The 16,388-nt window shown below is 46.6% G+C and overlaps 1 protein-coding gene across 4 annotated transcripts in view; it reads right to left on the bottom strand.

Annotated features, from left to right (window-relative positions):
* Positions 1-16,388, bottom strand: part of NTM (neurotrimin) — a 964,897-nt gene that overhangs the window by 583,828 nt on the left and 364,681 nt on the right. The window lies entirely within an intron of this gene.

Genomic DNA, 16,388 nt, shown 5'->3' on the forward strand with positions numbered 1-16,388 from the left:
TCATGCTAATTATGGGATTAGCAGATACAAACTACTACAAAAAAAAATAAACAAGTATTTACTGTATAGCACAGGAAACTACACTCAATAACTTTTAATAACCTATAATGAAAAATACAGAGAAGGCAATGGCACCCCACTCCAGTACTCTTGCCTGGAAAATCCCATGGACAGAGGAGCCTGGTAGGCTGCAGTCCATGGGGTTGCTAAGAGTCGGACACAACTGAGCGACTTCACTTTCACTTTTCCCTTTCATGCATTGGAGAAGGAAATGGCAACCCATTCCAGTGTTCTTGCCTGGAGAATCCCAGGGGTGGCAGAGCCTGGTGGGCTGCCGTCTACGGGGCCGCACAGAGTCAGACACGACTGAAGCGACTTAGCAGCAGCAGCAGCAGCAGCAGTGAAAAATAATCTGAAATCTATGCATAAATATCATGCTTGTGCTCAGCTTCTCAGCTGTGTCTGAATCTCTGCAACCCCATGGACTGTATGTAGCCCGCCAGGCTCCTCTGTCCATGGGGTTTCCTAGGCAAGAATACTGGAGAGGGTTGCCATCTCCTTCTTTAGGGGATCTTCCCAACCCAGGGATCAAACCCACGTCTCCTGCATCTGCTGCACTGGCAGGCAGATTTTTCACCCGCGAAGCTATCAGGGAGGCCCATATTTACACACTGGCTTCCCAGGTAAAGAATATATATACACATAAACTGAATCACTTTGCTGTATGCCTGAAATTGACACAATATTGCAGGCCAGCTGTACTCCAATGAAAAGTAATAACGTAAAAATATCTAGGTCATATCATTTATCCAGCCCACGCTGCCCTGGAGTCTGGGCTCCACAGGTTGGGAACCAGGACTTACTGTCTACTGGTGCTATTAGGACCACATGCACTCTCCTTATTACAATTACTACTACTGCTAAGGATGTTCGGAGAAATCACTGAGCACTTTGCGTAGATCGCCTTGCGTAACTCTCACAGCCTTCGTGAGTGAGGTAAGACTACGGAGAAGAAGAAACCGAGGTCCAAAATGTCATGTAGCTTGCCCTTGACCTGAGATTAGGAGCTCAACACAATGATTCTGGAGCTTGAATTATTAACCTTTATGTGACATTTATTTCCTTACCTGTAGTTCTGGATGTAAAAGAAAACATACAGAGATGATATAAACTAATTAAGTGATTCCATCTCGGTCACATCAGTGAATAATAGAAAAATAAAACAATGACTTTTGAAGAATATAAAGTTATGGTAACAAAGACATCGGGACAGAAGGAGAGGAATATCCTCATGAAGGTGAAGTAAGAAGAAAAATGGGAATTAGGAAGGGGACAAGGAGGCTGGGTCTGAATATTTACGTTCCCTGTCATTCATGTGGCTGTGACTGAAATGTGATGTGTAAGAGTCAAGTGTCTGATTGAAAAGGAAAATAGTGGAAAGGAGAGAGAACGCGTTACTATAAATAACGACACACATTTTTTAGATTACACAGAGATATATAACCCAAGGAAGGGAAAATGCCTCAATAAAATAATAACAGGTGGAATAACAGAGGTTGGTTGGAGGGAGTTTTTTAGTGCCGATTGTACAAACAAGAGATATTCTTGGCATAAGGTGGGGTCTGTGGCGACCCCTGGGAATGCAGCTGGTCTGATTCCCAGAGATTCAATCAGATGTCAGTTTAGAACAGCAAACCTGATTCCCTTCACTTTTATGGAGTAAGGGGCACTCTCCCCTCAGCCTCTGACTCCACTGCCTTCTCCCCAACACCCCTCCCCGGCTGACTGTATGAACATCCGGTCATGCTCCCAGCTCCTGCTCCAACATACTCCCAGCCATGTCTACGCTTTTGGAGCTGGGTGCTGTCACGTCGCGAGTGTGAATCAACACCCCACATGAAAACACAACCTCCTGTCTCCCCATTTCGCATGAACTGTCTAAAGCCCACAGACACCTATGGCCACACACAGGTAGACTGTCCTTCCTTCCATAAGCGAATGTTCACCGAGGTCCAGATCCTGAGCCCTGTGCCAGGGTCAGACATTGAACAAATTGGACACAGTGCCTGGCCTCACGAAGTTATGTCCTGGTGGAAGACATCCTGCAGATCACAGACGATCAGGAAAATGAAACCAATGGAGGGATGGTACATGTCACACATGAAACGAGATGCTTGCTAATGGATAGGATATCAGGCTGAGGACAGTTTAGGTGAAGCTTTTGGGAGGAATCTCTTTTTATTAACTAACTTTTGTTTTTGATGGCCCTGGGCCTTCATCGCTGTGTGCAGGCTTTCTCTAGTTGCGGCGAGTCGGGGGCTACCCTCTAGTTGTGGCACATGGGCCTCCACGGTGCTGGCTTCTCCTTCCATGAGGCACAGGCTCTAGAGTGCAGGCTCAGCAGTTGTGGCACGTATAGAATCTTCCAGAACCAGTTGGCAGGTGGGTTCTTAACCACTGGACTACCAGGGAAGTCCTCAGGGGAAATTACTTACAAGAGATTATATATAAGCTGAGACATAGAGGATGAGAAGGTACAAAGCATTCTAGGCATCGGGAGCAGAGTGCAGTGACCTGAGAGACAAGGGTGGGGCTTGGCTGGCACAGCCTGGAAGCGTCCAGGGCCTGGCAAGCGATGGAGAGCAGGAGGAGGTGTCTTTGGAGAGGAAAGCAGGGGTCACATCACGAAGATGCTCAGATGTACCCTGACAAGGGGTTACGTTTTTAGAGCAACGGAAAGCCACTGGAGGGCTGAGAAGGAGCAACAGTGATCTGATTTACACTTTATGGTGATTTATAGGCTCTTCTGCAGGGAAATGGACTGGAATAGGGCAAGAGGGGAAGGAGGGCCCCGTGTTCAGAGGAGGCGGCGCTCATTTTGCTGCTTCTAGATGCAGAGGCTACATATGCGTGGTGGAGTGTATGAACACTTGCCACGAAGACAGGCATGGTGGGGCTCGGCCAGGTACCACCACCAGCAAGCAGGGAGGACTCTGGTCTGCTCCTAACCTCCCTGTGTCTCAATTTCCCCAACGAGGTGCTAGTAATCATACTTACCTTTTAGGGTGGTCATGCTGGTTGATCAGATTATGTGGGTAAGGTATCTGGCATCTGTTGATCGCTGGCAACTTATTAGCTCTTTAACTATTATGATTACTTTTAGGATCTGGGAGAGAGGGAGTTGAGCTGAGAAGGTTAGAACTGGGTAGAAAGTAACCAATTCAAGCCCTGCTGTCCCTCCGGCTCTCATCTGAGTGTAGGTCCAGAGCAGTAGTGCCCACAGGCACCTGCAGAAGCCCTCGTCATCTGCAGTCATTATTGCATTTCATCCTCACAATAGTCTCGCAGTCATGGGGATATGATGTCCACCACTGACAATCTAACTATGAGGGAACTGGTCCAAAGGAGTCAGGCAACCTTACTCAAGGTCACCTAGCTAGTGGTAGAGCCAGAATGCAATCCAGATCTGTCTCTTTCCAAAGCCCATGCTTTTCTCACTAGAACGGCTCCTCCAGGGCACACACCTGTACCCCAGACACATCTCAGGTTCATAGGATCCTTCAGCACCTGCATGTCTCAGCACAGGTCATCCTGACTATGGAAGGTCCCCAGGTGACAGGGGGGAAGAAAGAAATCTGCCCACCCCCAGTCCTATATAAAGGACAGAACAGATCCGTTCCATCTGGTGTTCTATAATGCACAGCCTTGCCAGGTAAAGTCTGGAAATGAGGTTGCACCCACTGCTGAGAACCAAATGCTCTATAGCTAATTAACCACAGCGATTTGGGAAGGAACCCATTAAAGGGACCAAAGACAGCATGAAGGAAAAGCAAATGGTAATCTTGCAGCTTATTACTGTTATTGCCATTAATATTAATATTAATACTATTATTTAGTTTTCTTATTGCTCTGATACATCATTATTATTGCTGTCTCCTAGCATCTTCTGCATAAATCTATCACCAAATGTTTTAGAGGTTTAATATCCTCATAGTTATGTAATTAAACAAATAGAAATAATAGTTGCAGAATTGCAGAGTTACATAATTATAGCTCTGTGGTAGAAACAATAAATAAAACTTACATGCCTCCATAGCAGTTACATTAACAACAATAGAAACATTGAAGGCTGAAGCTGAGGAATTATATAATGGTTACATAATTAAATAATAAATTATCCCAGAACTACAGAGACATGCACTATATAAAGCAGCTTGCAGAATGGAAGAGAAAAGGAAACTGTGAAGGGATCCAAAAAAAAAAAAAAAGATTTGCCTATGGATCCCAAGCAAAGCAACATGAGCCTAGGAAGAAAGACCTGGGGTGTGTGATATGTTCTTCAGGATTCAGAAATGTGTATGAATTTTATCACCCCCAGAACACAAAGTAATTTGTATAAATTGCTCGAATAATATGATCCCCTTAACTGAATAGCTTATTGCATGTGACATACATTTAATCTTTGTGTTTTAAAGTATCTCAAAATTTAGCTTTAGTCTTGGCTAAATATTCTATCACTACTTTTCAGCTACTTGCATTGAGTCAGTGACTTGCATGCATACCAAGGATGGAGAGCTTGCCAGAGGTTGAGAATGAGACTGTTTGAAAGTTATTTGAGATTATTGAAGCACTCAATCACCCTCTCACAATGTTTCTTTGGTTGCGCTATCACAATATTAACATACTCAAATATTTGGAAAGACTAAGATGCTTGATGTTAAATCAAATATCCGGATGACTGTCTGACTTGTTAATTTTTTTTTTATCCTAAAGCTTTGCAGTCAGGCTGCCTAGATTTTATAGAAAGGTGTGTTCATCGAGGTCCAGAGGAAGGGACACCCTCATAAACCTGAAGTCATAAACTTGGGCACCTGTTCCAAAGACTGAGTTCAGGTGGGGAGGCCAAAGTGAGGGCAGCACATTTTGCAGTCTGAACCCACCCAGTTCCCCAAGTGTCAGCAGATCGAGCCCATTGTTGGAGGGGATGGCGCGGTGGGTGTCCCCGAATGCCAGCCGTGTGTGGTTGAATAAGCACATGGCATCGCTCAGAGGTGACAGTGGGGAGGCGGAAGGCTCCCGGCCAGAGCCAGCAGGGACAGAGCCATCACTGCCAGCGTCTCTGTAATGCACGTTTCAAGGAGGCTCTCACTTCTCCGGTGGACCTGTTCCGAGAGCAGCCAGGCCGGGCCATTATCATAATGGGGTCACCTGGGAGGCTGGGAATAGACAGCGGAGCAGTCTATTGGGAAGAAATAACTGACTCCTGTCTCGTTACTAGACCAGCTTGTCAGGCAAACCTAGTGTCTGCAGAGGACGGCCTCCGAGGGGGCCTGGGCCAAGGAGAGGCTGAGAGGCCAGGGCACCTGGTGACCCAGGGGACTGCGGGCTGCTGCCCAGTGCCAGTCCCACAAATTCAGGTCGTCATTGTCCAGCACGCAGCTCTGACTTGGCCCCGGCCGACAGGGAGGCCACGCTGCCCTTCTGCCTGTGTCTCTGAGCTACAATGATGAAGGACACGTGGAACTCGGACCAGTTGGCCTTGTTTAGAACCTGTGCCCCAGTGTCTTAAATCCAGTGGTTAAGATCGTTTTTACAACCCCCCTCACCCCACCGAGAAAGGTGAAAGTAATGTCCTCCTCCAGGTGGGACATATTACTATCATCCCGTCATCCCTGGGCTTCCTCACCCACTGCTGCAAGCACGGAGGCAAAGGATATCCAGTGCCCAGCTACTGTTGAGGGAGCTCCTGGAGGCACTGCAGTGCTGCTGAAGGTCAGGGACTTCGAGGAAAACAAACCTGGCATACATGAAAGGAACATAGAATTGGAGGTGGTGTGGCTAAGAGAGCTCTCAGGAACGGAGCGGAGGCCATTGAGAAAGTATGACATATCCACGTCTCAGCCTGGGTGGACTCTGACTTTCTGACCCCTTATTGTCCTGACAAAGGCATCCAGGACACTGCCAGAAACACAGAGTACTTATCGGGCCCGGCCCTAAAGCATCTCATGAGTCCTGAAGGACTGAGTTTTGTCCATCACAATTCTCTCTGGGCAACTTTAACAGCCTCTGCCTGACGCTTTCTCTTCCCCAGTATACTCTTTCGGTTTTACCCAAATCTGCATCTCCTGAACCACGGTTCGTAAGATCCCAAGTCAAGCTCATCACTCTTTGCAGCCTCCGTGTTGATGATGGTTAGACATGGATTAGCGCCCACTACTCTAACAGAAGAGACTGGGGGGGCTTGAATGGCAAGACTGTGTTTCCTCAAGCTCTGGAGGCTGGAATGTGAGGTCAGACTGCCGGCAGGGTCGGGGTCCGGTGAGCCCCCTTCCTGGCTTGCTTGCGGCTGTCTTTTCACTCTCCTCACCTGGCTCTTCCTCCCTGATGTGGAGAGAGGGAGAAATGTCTCTCCTTCTGTTCCTCTCCTGATAAGGGTGCTCATCTCATCAGGAAGGCTCCATTCTCTCGACCATATCAAACCCTAATCACCACCATAAGGCCACATCTCAAAAACCACCACGTGGCAGAGGAGTAGGGCTTCAAACTATGGATTTGGGGAGACACAAACATTCAATCCATATAACCCCTTGCTTTGCATTTCAGCCTCCTCTTCTTATTAGGTGTGGATCCCGTAAGACCTCGATTTCCAAAATACCGGTTACTTCCCCCGTATAATGTGACACATGGGGTTCCCAGGTGGCTCAGTGGTGAAGAATCTACTTGCCAAGTAGGAGACACAGGTTCCATCCCTGGGTCAGAAAGATCCCCTGGAGAAGGAAATGGCAACCCACTCCAATGTTCTTTCCTGGGAAATCCCGTGGGCAGAGGGGCCTGGTGGGCTACAGAACACGGGGTCACAAAAGCCGTTTATGACTTAGTGACTAAACAACAGCAACACAGTGTGTCTAACACACCTCATACATTGGACCAGCCTGCAGAGAAAACTTCTGACACACAAGAGGTATTAGAACTGTCCATTTGGTCCCAGCCCTCTTGCTTCTTCCAGGGAGTCTCTGATCCGCGGCAGCCTCTCTTTTCATCAGGGGTTCCGCCGTAATGCTACCCCCACATGGAAACAGTCTCCTCTTTGGTGAGTCTCTCCATCCTGCTGAACTGGTCTGGGCTGTAACTTAAAATCCCAGAAGACAAGAGCAGTAGGAATCGTTCCCTAAGAGCGAGGCAACTCCTCCTTTCCCAGGGCCCCACTGAAAATGGAGTCAGGACCTTTGGAGAGTAATAGAGGTCACGGACAGAGCCCTGTTCTTGGGCTATCACTCCGGGGAACAGGGCTCCTCAGTCCACTCACCTTCCTGTATCCGCCTTACCCTGGGGCCCCTCCTGCCTCACTCGAGAGTCCCAGGGTCCTCAGCATCAAGCCATGTCTCAGGGCCCAGTTTCTTCGAGTCCTTTCCTGGAGCAGGAGTCCTGGCCCTTCCTCCCCAGCCCATCACCAATGCCTCTCATCAGAGTGCTCTCCATCGGCTTCTGCCAACATCAGAGCAGCGACACAGCCCGGCGATCGACACTTCCCGGGACTCACGTCTTTGTCCTGGGCGTGGGAATCAGGACGGAACAGATGTTTTAAGAACTCCATAAATCCGTGAAGATAAAAAACCACCCACCCAGCGCTTTTTAACAATGCACCATGCTGATGAACCAGTGTATCAGAAATACCAAAATAAATATAAAATCCCACTGAAGCCTCAGAATAAATCTTAGGTATTTTTTCCTCTTATAACATACACCAGATATCATTTTTAATCTTCAGTGAAGACCAGCAACTGGGAACAGAAAGTCCATAAAAATGTGACTGCTTCCCTCTGAAGTGACCCAATGATCAACTGCACTGAGCGTGACTCACCCTCCAATTGCTCCCCGAAAAGCCCATCTCCCTCTCCCCATACCTTCTCCCTCTCCCCCACACCCCACGTTGTCATGCAGCCTCTCATAACTCCTTGCTGAATTCCAATGTGGTTTTCTAATTAGCCTAATTAATTTTCTGCCCAACTTAATAAGACTGTCTCTGGTTTAGAAATAATTGGACTTCCCAAACACCATTTTCCCTCCCTCTGCTTCTCAGTGGTGAGTTGTGATCCAGCCTCCTTTAATAATTCAAAATTAGCTTCTGTTTTTCAGATGATGGGTTCATGTTCAGAGAGTTATTTAGTTTTTTCATTAACACTCTGACACCACCCTCTCCCTCCTATGAAGAATACCTCAAAAAGCACTAAACATAAAATGAAACTTGGATTCCTTCCTGGAGAGAGAAATCCATTTGGGATCAAAGTTACAATGGATTCTTCCTTCCGAGCTTATCAATTTCAGGAAGGTAAATGAGTGACCTGGGTGAAGTATATGCTTCTCTGGACATTTTGGTAGCAGCTATGAACATAAGCCCTGACAAGCACAAATATTAACATCATGAGAAAGGTCTTAAACACTTTCAGGCAACTAGCCTCCTATGGAAAAACGGCCTTCTTTCTAATCGCTGGCAAATTTGCTTTATATAGTTATGAATTTGTTACTATATGCAAACAGAACTGTTGTTATAAACTCATTCTGCAAACAAATGAGTTAGAAATAAAAAGAGAAAGAGATAAGAGCTAGGAGAAGAGAGTGATGAAAGACCAGTTGTTAAGCCAATGAAAATGTCCATGCTCCAATTCTGGCTTGAGTAAGATCTGCAGGGCTGCATAAATTGAATACTGTCTTCTGTTTGCTCTCCGGTTCCAGAATGCCAGGCAAGCTTAGCCTCTCCAGTATGGGTTTTGCAGCCCCAGGAATACTTCACTTGAAATCATGAACATGGAGCTATTTTCTCATTCTCTAAAAAGCCTGAAGCATTTTGTAGAGGACTTATAAATATGGCAATGAACAGTGCTGGGGGAAAAGCATAGTAAGATGGTGCGCTTTCAAGGTTTCCCTTGCTCAGCTCTGAACCTGCTCATTATGGCTGCCATGTCCTCTGTGGAATCACAGAGGTGTGAAGGTTTTCAAAGAATCTGTTCCAAACAATAGCTACGGAGGTGCAGCCTGGTGCTTCCTCTTTGGATTATACTAAACTAAACTTTTCAGAGATAAAACGCCTGGAGTGCTTAAGGTTGCCTCCTTATGTCAGTGGAGGCGGGTGATCTGCTCATGTTTCTGCAGTCACTGCTTCTGTTAGGACCCATCTAGGTAGATAAATGTTTTAAGACTATATCATTCAAAAAGCTCTTTGTGTGCCAAACTGGTAATTTGGGGGATAATAATCTTCTATTAAAAAAAGAATCTCTCTTTGTCTGTCTCTCTCTCTCCTTCCTCAAAGCGTTCTGAGGATGTTGCTTCAAAGATAGTATTTTGTAGAAAATGTGAAGTATGACTCAGTTTTTTTTTCAAATGTAAATATTGCATTCAATTTCACACCAGTGTCCAGAATGAAGCATTTGTGTATTAATGCGGCCACATCATCAGAGTTGACTACAAGTAAGTGGAGAATGAGATGGTTGGATGGCATCACCAACTCAGTGGACATGAATCTGAGCAAATTCTGAGAGACAGTGGAGGACAGAGGAACCTGGTTTGCTGTAGTCCACGGGGTCATAAAGAGTCGAACATGACTTAGCCACAGAACAAGAGCAACAAAGTAGTGGGGAAAAAGATAGAAGCTGGATTTGGGATTAAAGATGAAAGTTTAAGAACGGTACCGTTTGTAGCTATACATTTAAATGAACCACCAACTAGAACAATGGGAAACTATATAAAGTAGTCTCCAGTGGACTTAACACCTTGGACTTTTCTGCTTGTTGCTTAAGTCAGGCCACTTGCTCTCAGCAGAAAACTGTGATGTCCACTGATCACTGAGAGCTCTTTGAAACCCATTTAATCCCATAGACTATTCAATGAAGGTCTGCATAAAATGTGAAGCTAGCAGAATAATACTAAACATTAAGTCCTTAATCCAGATTTTATCCACAGAATACATTTTTCATAATTGTGTTTTTAAAAATGTTCTCTGCCTTTTAATTTGAGGTGGGTTTATTTCCCCCTGTGTGTGTTCGTCACTCAGTTGTGTCTGACTCTTTGTGACTCCATGGATTGGAGCCCACCAGGCTCCTCTGTTTATGGAATCCTCCAGGCAAGAACACTAGAGTGCTTAGCTATTCCCTTCTCCAGGGGATCTTTCCAACCCAGAGACTGAACCCTGGTTTCCTGTGATGCAGGCAGATTTTTTACCATCTGAGCCACCAGGGAAGCCCCTTATTTCAACTGGGTGCATTTTTGCTAATCTTTGTTCTGTTGCCTCTGCCTTGGTTAAGTTTCTCTGTGAGAGAATTAAATTTCCCTGAATCCTGATTTTGCATGAATCCCTTAGGGATAACTTCCTTTTAAGAAAACAAAACATCAAAGATAACAACACTAGCCAACCGAAGATTTAACTTTAAGTCACAGTGGAATCTGGAAGAACTTTAAGTCCTGGCATGACCGTCATGTTCCCTGAGTTAATGGGAGTGTCTTCAGTCATACGGCACCGCCTATAGAACTAATTGGTCCGCCCCTGCGGATGGATGCTAGAAAAGCAGGAGAGAGTCAGCTACCAAATCTTCTTCTGTCCAAATTTGCCTTGACCATGCAGCCACATGGGGCTTCCCACGTGGCACTACTAAAGAGCCCACCTGCCAATTCAGGAGACAGAAGAGACGCATGTTTGATCCCTGGGTGGGCCAGAGCCCCTGGAGGAGGGCATGGTAACCCCCTCCAGTATTCTTGTCTGGAGAATCCCCATGAAGAGTAGCCTGGTGGGATACAATCCACAGGGTCTCAAAGAGTTGGACGCAACTGAAGCGGCTGAACACAGAGGCACACACACGCAGCTACACAGACTCTGCCTCACCCATCCATCCTGTTCAAGACGGCAGAAATATTCTGGGGGAAATGGCATGTCCAGGGGCATCCGTCAGGGTCCAGACAGGCAGAGGGCATGCATGGCAGGCCTCCAACAGAAGGAATTTCACATGAGAGCTAGCTATAAAGTTGTTGGAAAAGTGAAGGAGTAGATAATAAGGCAACCTATAAATCAGCAGGCCTAGGACTGAAGGGTCAAAGAGAGACATGATGTTCCCAGTGCCAAGAGCTGCCCAGGACTGTACTGGGCCAGGAGAAGTGGCCCAAGGTCAGCCCCGCACACCCTACTGAAGGCAGAAGCCGTCGCTCTGGGCTCCCAGGTGGCACTGGACGCCCTGCTCCAAGCAGCCTGACCAGCCAAAATTTTATGGCTCGTAGAATTGCTGGATCCCCTCTCTAAACAGAGCCCCTAGTTCTGCTTCAGTGACCTCCCACGGCAATCAACTGCAGAGCAGATAAAGAAGCACTTCCTTTTAATGGCTTGGAACTCACTGGCCATAAATTTCCCCAAGTGCCCACAGGTCTATGCACTGCTGCAGGTGAAGTAAGTCAGAGGAGTAAGCAGTCTTCACTATCCTCCTTGCACTTTTTCCTTGCTTTCCTCCCTGAGATAAAATGATCCCCTAATTGAGCAAACCTTTAGCAGGAGGAGACCCCTCCCATTTCTCGGAGTGGATTAAGACCCTTCTTTATTCCTCCTAAATCCAACACGCCCTTCCTTTCCTTTCAGAAGCATCGGTGGACTGTGAAAACGACATTTCAGCCTGATTCTTAACCCCACTGCTCTCATCCTCGCCTGCCCACGAACACCAGTGAGTGTGAGGGATGCTGTGCAGTAACCAATAAGCCCAGAGCCCCTTTCAGAATCAGGGTCTTTGTCAGCAAAGAGCGCCTCCTTTCACCACAATGTTATGGTTTCTGGAAGTTGAGACACTGCCCTCTACTGGCCAAACAGGGTAGCAGCGGGAAAAGAAGCAGTTCCCCAGACTAGGGATGACAAATACCTGGTCCTTTCCTGGCATTCCTAGAATGGAGCTGTGAGCTGGATGTTACTATCCTCACTTTGCAGAGATGTTTAACAACTTGGCCTAACTCTCAGAGTGAGTTAGGAAGCAAAGTTGGGATTAGAATCAGATCTGAGTCACTACAAAATCCACATTATTTTCACTGTATAACACTGATTCCAATTTTCCTTGCGGAGAGCATCATGCAATGCAAAACACGCTGCAGAGAAAATCTGCCCACGTGTGAGTTCAAGCCTTCTGGTCGTGATGTGGTACGCTGGAAGAGTTGCAAGCTTTAACAAATGAAAATACAGGATACTTAGTAACATGCAAATTTCAGACAAATGACAATTTTTGTTTTGTTTTTACTATAAGTGTGTCCCAAATACTACACAAGTCATATATTTTTTTTAACAAGGCATACTTATTTTGCTAAAACTGTCATGTACCACAGACTGCAATTTGGGTGGTCATCCTGTATTTTTTGTGGCAACCCTCAATGTAGTCCATCTCTATCTTGATGCCTTGAGCTTCCAGCTTCACTTTGCCATGACAAGCTGAAAATGTCATCAAGGAAAAAACAATCCATCTCTCCTCTGCTTCATTGCCGGTCTCCACTCCCAGGACCACTGGAACTTCTCCTCAGCCAAGAGGGAAACCTCTACATATGACCATTGCGCTGATGTGCCCGGTGGAGATTTGTAAACCAGCTTAATCAGGATGTCATAGATAAATGCATATATACTTACATACCTTGTATATATGATGCTATATATATATATATATATATATATACACACACACACAAGCAATAGAAAGTATTCATTTCGGCGTATATGAGTCTGATGAATATGTATGTGTACATCTATATAACCATCACCCAAGTCAAGATACAGACTGTTTTCACACCCCAGGAAGTTGCCTTATATCCTCTGCAGTCGGTCCCCACTCCTCGGTCAGCCCCAGGAAACACCAGTCTACTTTTGTCACTATAGGTTACTCTTGCTTTTCCTAGGAGTCCTCAGAATGGACGTAAAGGACTGTAGCATCTGTGCTCTGTGATCTGTGTATTGGAGATCCAGCCCTATTGTTGCCTGTATCAATAGTTCATTCCAATTTATTGATAAGTCAATTCCATATACAGATTTACCATCAATATGTATCCACTTGGGTTTCCCTGATAGCTCAGTTGGTAAAGAATCCACCTGCAATGCAGGAGACCCTGGTTTGATTCCTGGCTTGGGAAGATCCCCTGGAGAAGGGATAGGTTACCCATTCCAGTATTCTGGCTTGGAGAATCCCATGGACTGTATACTCCATGAGGTCGCAAAGAGTGAGCAACTTTCACTTCACTTCGCTTCATGTATCCATTTACCCAGTGATGGACATGGATTGTTCCCAAATTTGGCTAATATAATTAAAGCTATTGTTAACAACTGGGCACAAGTCTTTGTACAGATGGATAATTTTATTTTGCATATCCACCGTCACTGCACATTCATGCCAGTCACTCCAGATGTAGGCCAACACCTGGTTATTATGGTCAGTCTTAAAATTATTAGTCATTATAATAGATGTGGAGTGATATCTCATAGTGGTTTTGGCTTGCATTTCCCTGAGGTCAACTGAGTTGTAAAACATCCAGAAAAATAAAATAAGTGCTGGTTTCTCCATTCATTCAGCAAGCATATGATTCAAAGCGGAGTGGAAATTCACCGAAGGGTGAATGGGAGTGGAGTAATTCATGCTTTCAAAATCCCACCCAGACTCCGGCTCCAGCGAGGAGAGAGTCTGAATGAGGCTGGGGTGAATGTAGGTCAGTGGCTGCTACAGATGATGGAAGTGGGAGCCATGGTGGAGCGAATAGACATTTGGGAGTCCCTGCTGAATTCTGGAGGTGAAATCAACGGGATTTGGTGATGACCTAGATGGAAAATGGGCTTCTCTGGTGGCTCAGACAGTAAAGAGTCTGCCCGTCATGCAGGAGACCCTAGTTGAGAAGATCCCCTGGAAAAGGAAATGGTAACCCCCTCCAGTATTCTTACCTGGAGAATCCCATGGGCAGACAGAGCCTGGAGGGCTACAGTCCATGGGGTCGCAAAGAGTCAGACACGACTGAGGGACTAACACTTGATGACAGGGCTGTAGGAAGGGGAGGGTAACAGGCCGGTAGACCTCTGCCTTGAGCAGGTAGGGAGATGAGGTACTGGGCAGAGAGTGAGGAAGACAGGGGGTGGAACCGGGAATCCTGCGATTGTTATAGTAACTTGTATGGCAGCGAGCAAGGCTCCAGGGAAGGTGATAATCTTGTTTCCAGAGTAACATTTTTCCTGACTGCAAAAATAAAGACAGTAAAAATACATGAGTGTGTGGCAACACGCCTGGGGCTTTGTGTAATGTCCTAGGGTCTCTCTCAGTAGATGCTGCCTAACCGGGGAGACTCAGGGCCTCTGCACACAGATGGGTGTAGACTGTGCCCCGTCCAGCCTGAATGACTTAGCAATACCTGGCTTCATGAATAGAAGAAAAAAAAGATGGTGTCTCTCAAAAGGAAATGTCAGGCAGGTATTCTAAAAGACAGCTTTAGAGAGAAACAGGAACATTACCGTAATTGCTGCTTCTTCTCTGTCACATGTAAGCAGGCGCCTAATGGCTTGTCACCTGGGGTCTTCTAAGTCGGACCTAAATAAACAGACCAAGGAGCAAGCACCCTGCCTTCCTTGGCTGGGCATCTGTGGAACTACGGAAGATGCTGCCTAAACACGGCAGGAGACTTGGACAGCAACAGGAGGAAGTTCAGTGGCCCTGCACCCAAACCAGGGACAACACAGCAATGTGAGTGGAGGGACAGATCTGGGTCTTGGGGCCTAAGGCGTCAAGGTAGGACCTCCATCTAACAGGCCAAATTCCTTCCACTGGAAAAAGGGAAAGTAAGCCTTCCCTTAGTGTTAATTCTCTATCCAGTAGTCAAGTATGGATATGAGAGTTGGGCCATAAGGAAAGCTGAACACCAAAGAATTGATGCTTTCAAGCTGTGGTGCTGGAGAAGACTCTTGAGAGTCCCTTGGACTGCAAGGAGATCAAACCAGCCATTCTTAAAGGAAATCAATGCTGAATATCCATTGGAAGGACTGATGCTGAAGCTGAAGCTCCGATACTCCGGCCACCTGATGCAAAGAGCCAACTCACTGGAAATACCCAGAGGCTGGGGAAAGATTGAGAACAGGAGGAGAAGGCAGGGGCATAGGACAAGATGGTTAGATAGCATCACCGACTCAATGGACATGAATCTGAGCAAACTCTGGGAGTCTGGAAGTGAAGGACAGGGAAGCCTGATGTGCCGCAGTGCACAGGGTCACAAAGAGTCGGACCCGACTGAGCAACTGAACAACAACAATTAATAATAATAATAACTGCCAGGCTCAGGGGGTGCTTGCTCTGTGCAGGTACAGGGCTGAGCACTCAGCAAGTTCTGCGCAACCACTCTTCAGGGCGATCCTGGGAGGCAGGTATTCCTGCTATTCCTCTATCTGTTGCTCGCTCACTCAGTCCTCTCCGAGGCTTTGTGACCCCACGGACAGCAGCACTCCAGGCTTCCCTGTCCTTAAACTCTAGGAACTGTGGTTTCATTTTGCCCAAACTCACCTCAAGAAGTAGCCAAACTGGGGTTTAAACTCAGGTTCACATGACTCGCAAGCTCTGTTCCTGATGATAGTGGCTCTTGATGATGAATATACTCACAACGGACTTCACTGCGGATGAAGTTGGCAGCGTGTATTACACCTTCCCCAGTGCCCAGTGATGCTTCCTAAACCCAAAGAGGGTTTAGGATTCTGGGATCTAAGTGATGAGGACATGGATGGCTCTGTGCTCTTTTTTATCCAGCCAGATCAAACATGGGGGCCGGCTATAAGGATGGGGCCAAGAGCAAGGCCTTACGTGGAGATCAAAGACCCCACGCTGCTGAAGAAGCCCCTCTGTAGCCCCCTTGGCAGCACACAGCCCCACGCAGCCCCTGAGCTTTGTGCAGAGGACCCAGGTCTCCCCAGGGAGCAGAGAGAGAGCTAGAGTCTACCACGCAATCCCCTCCCATCTGTTCTGCAGAAGAGCAAGGGATTCTGAAAAAGCACATCAGATTAAATAAATTAAAAGAATCGCACCCCCGTGGGAACACTCTCAAAACAGAAAGTCATTTGAACCGATGTACGATTCACTTACAGCCTCTCTCCGTATAGGAAATGAATACAATCAAAATCAAATCACTCTTCACTGGGTGTAGTAAGAGGCGGTCCACAGCCAGGGAGCGAGGTGGGAGGAGGGGAGCGGGTCACAGAAGCCACAGTGTTTACAAAGCCATTAAGGAGAATGAATAGATCCAGTCTGGTCCCAAAAGGCAAAGAAATGTGAATGTTCACGTATAAATAGAAAACGTTTAGAATGTTATTAATTCAAGGCAGAGCTCCAGCTTCTGGATGATGGCTGTCTGGGTGTCTGGTTGGC

This window comes from Ovis aries, chromosome 21 (genome assembly GCF_016772045.2).
Source record: "Ovis aries strain OAR_USU_Benz2616 breed Rambouillet chromosome 21, ARS-UI_Ramb_v3.0, whole genome shotgun sequence".
In the NCBI taxonomy this organism is placed as follows: domain Eukaryota; kingdom Metazoa; phylum Chordata; class Mammalia; order Artiodactyla; family Bovidae; genus Ovis; species Ovis aries.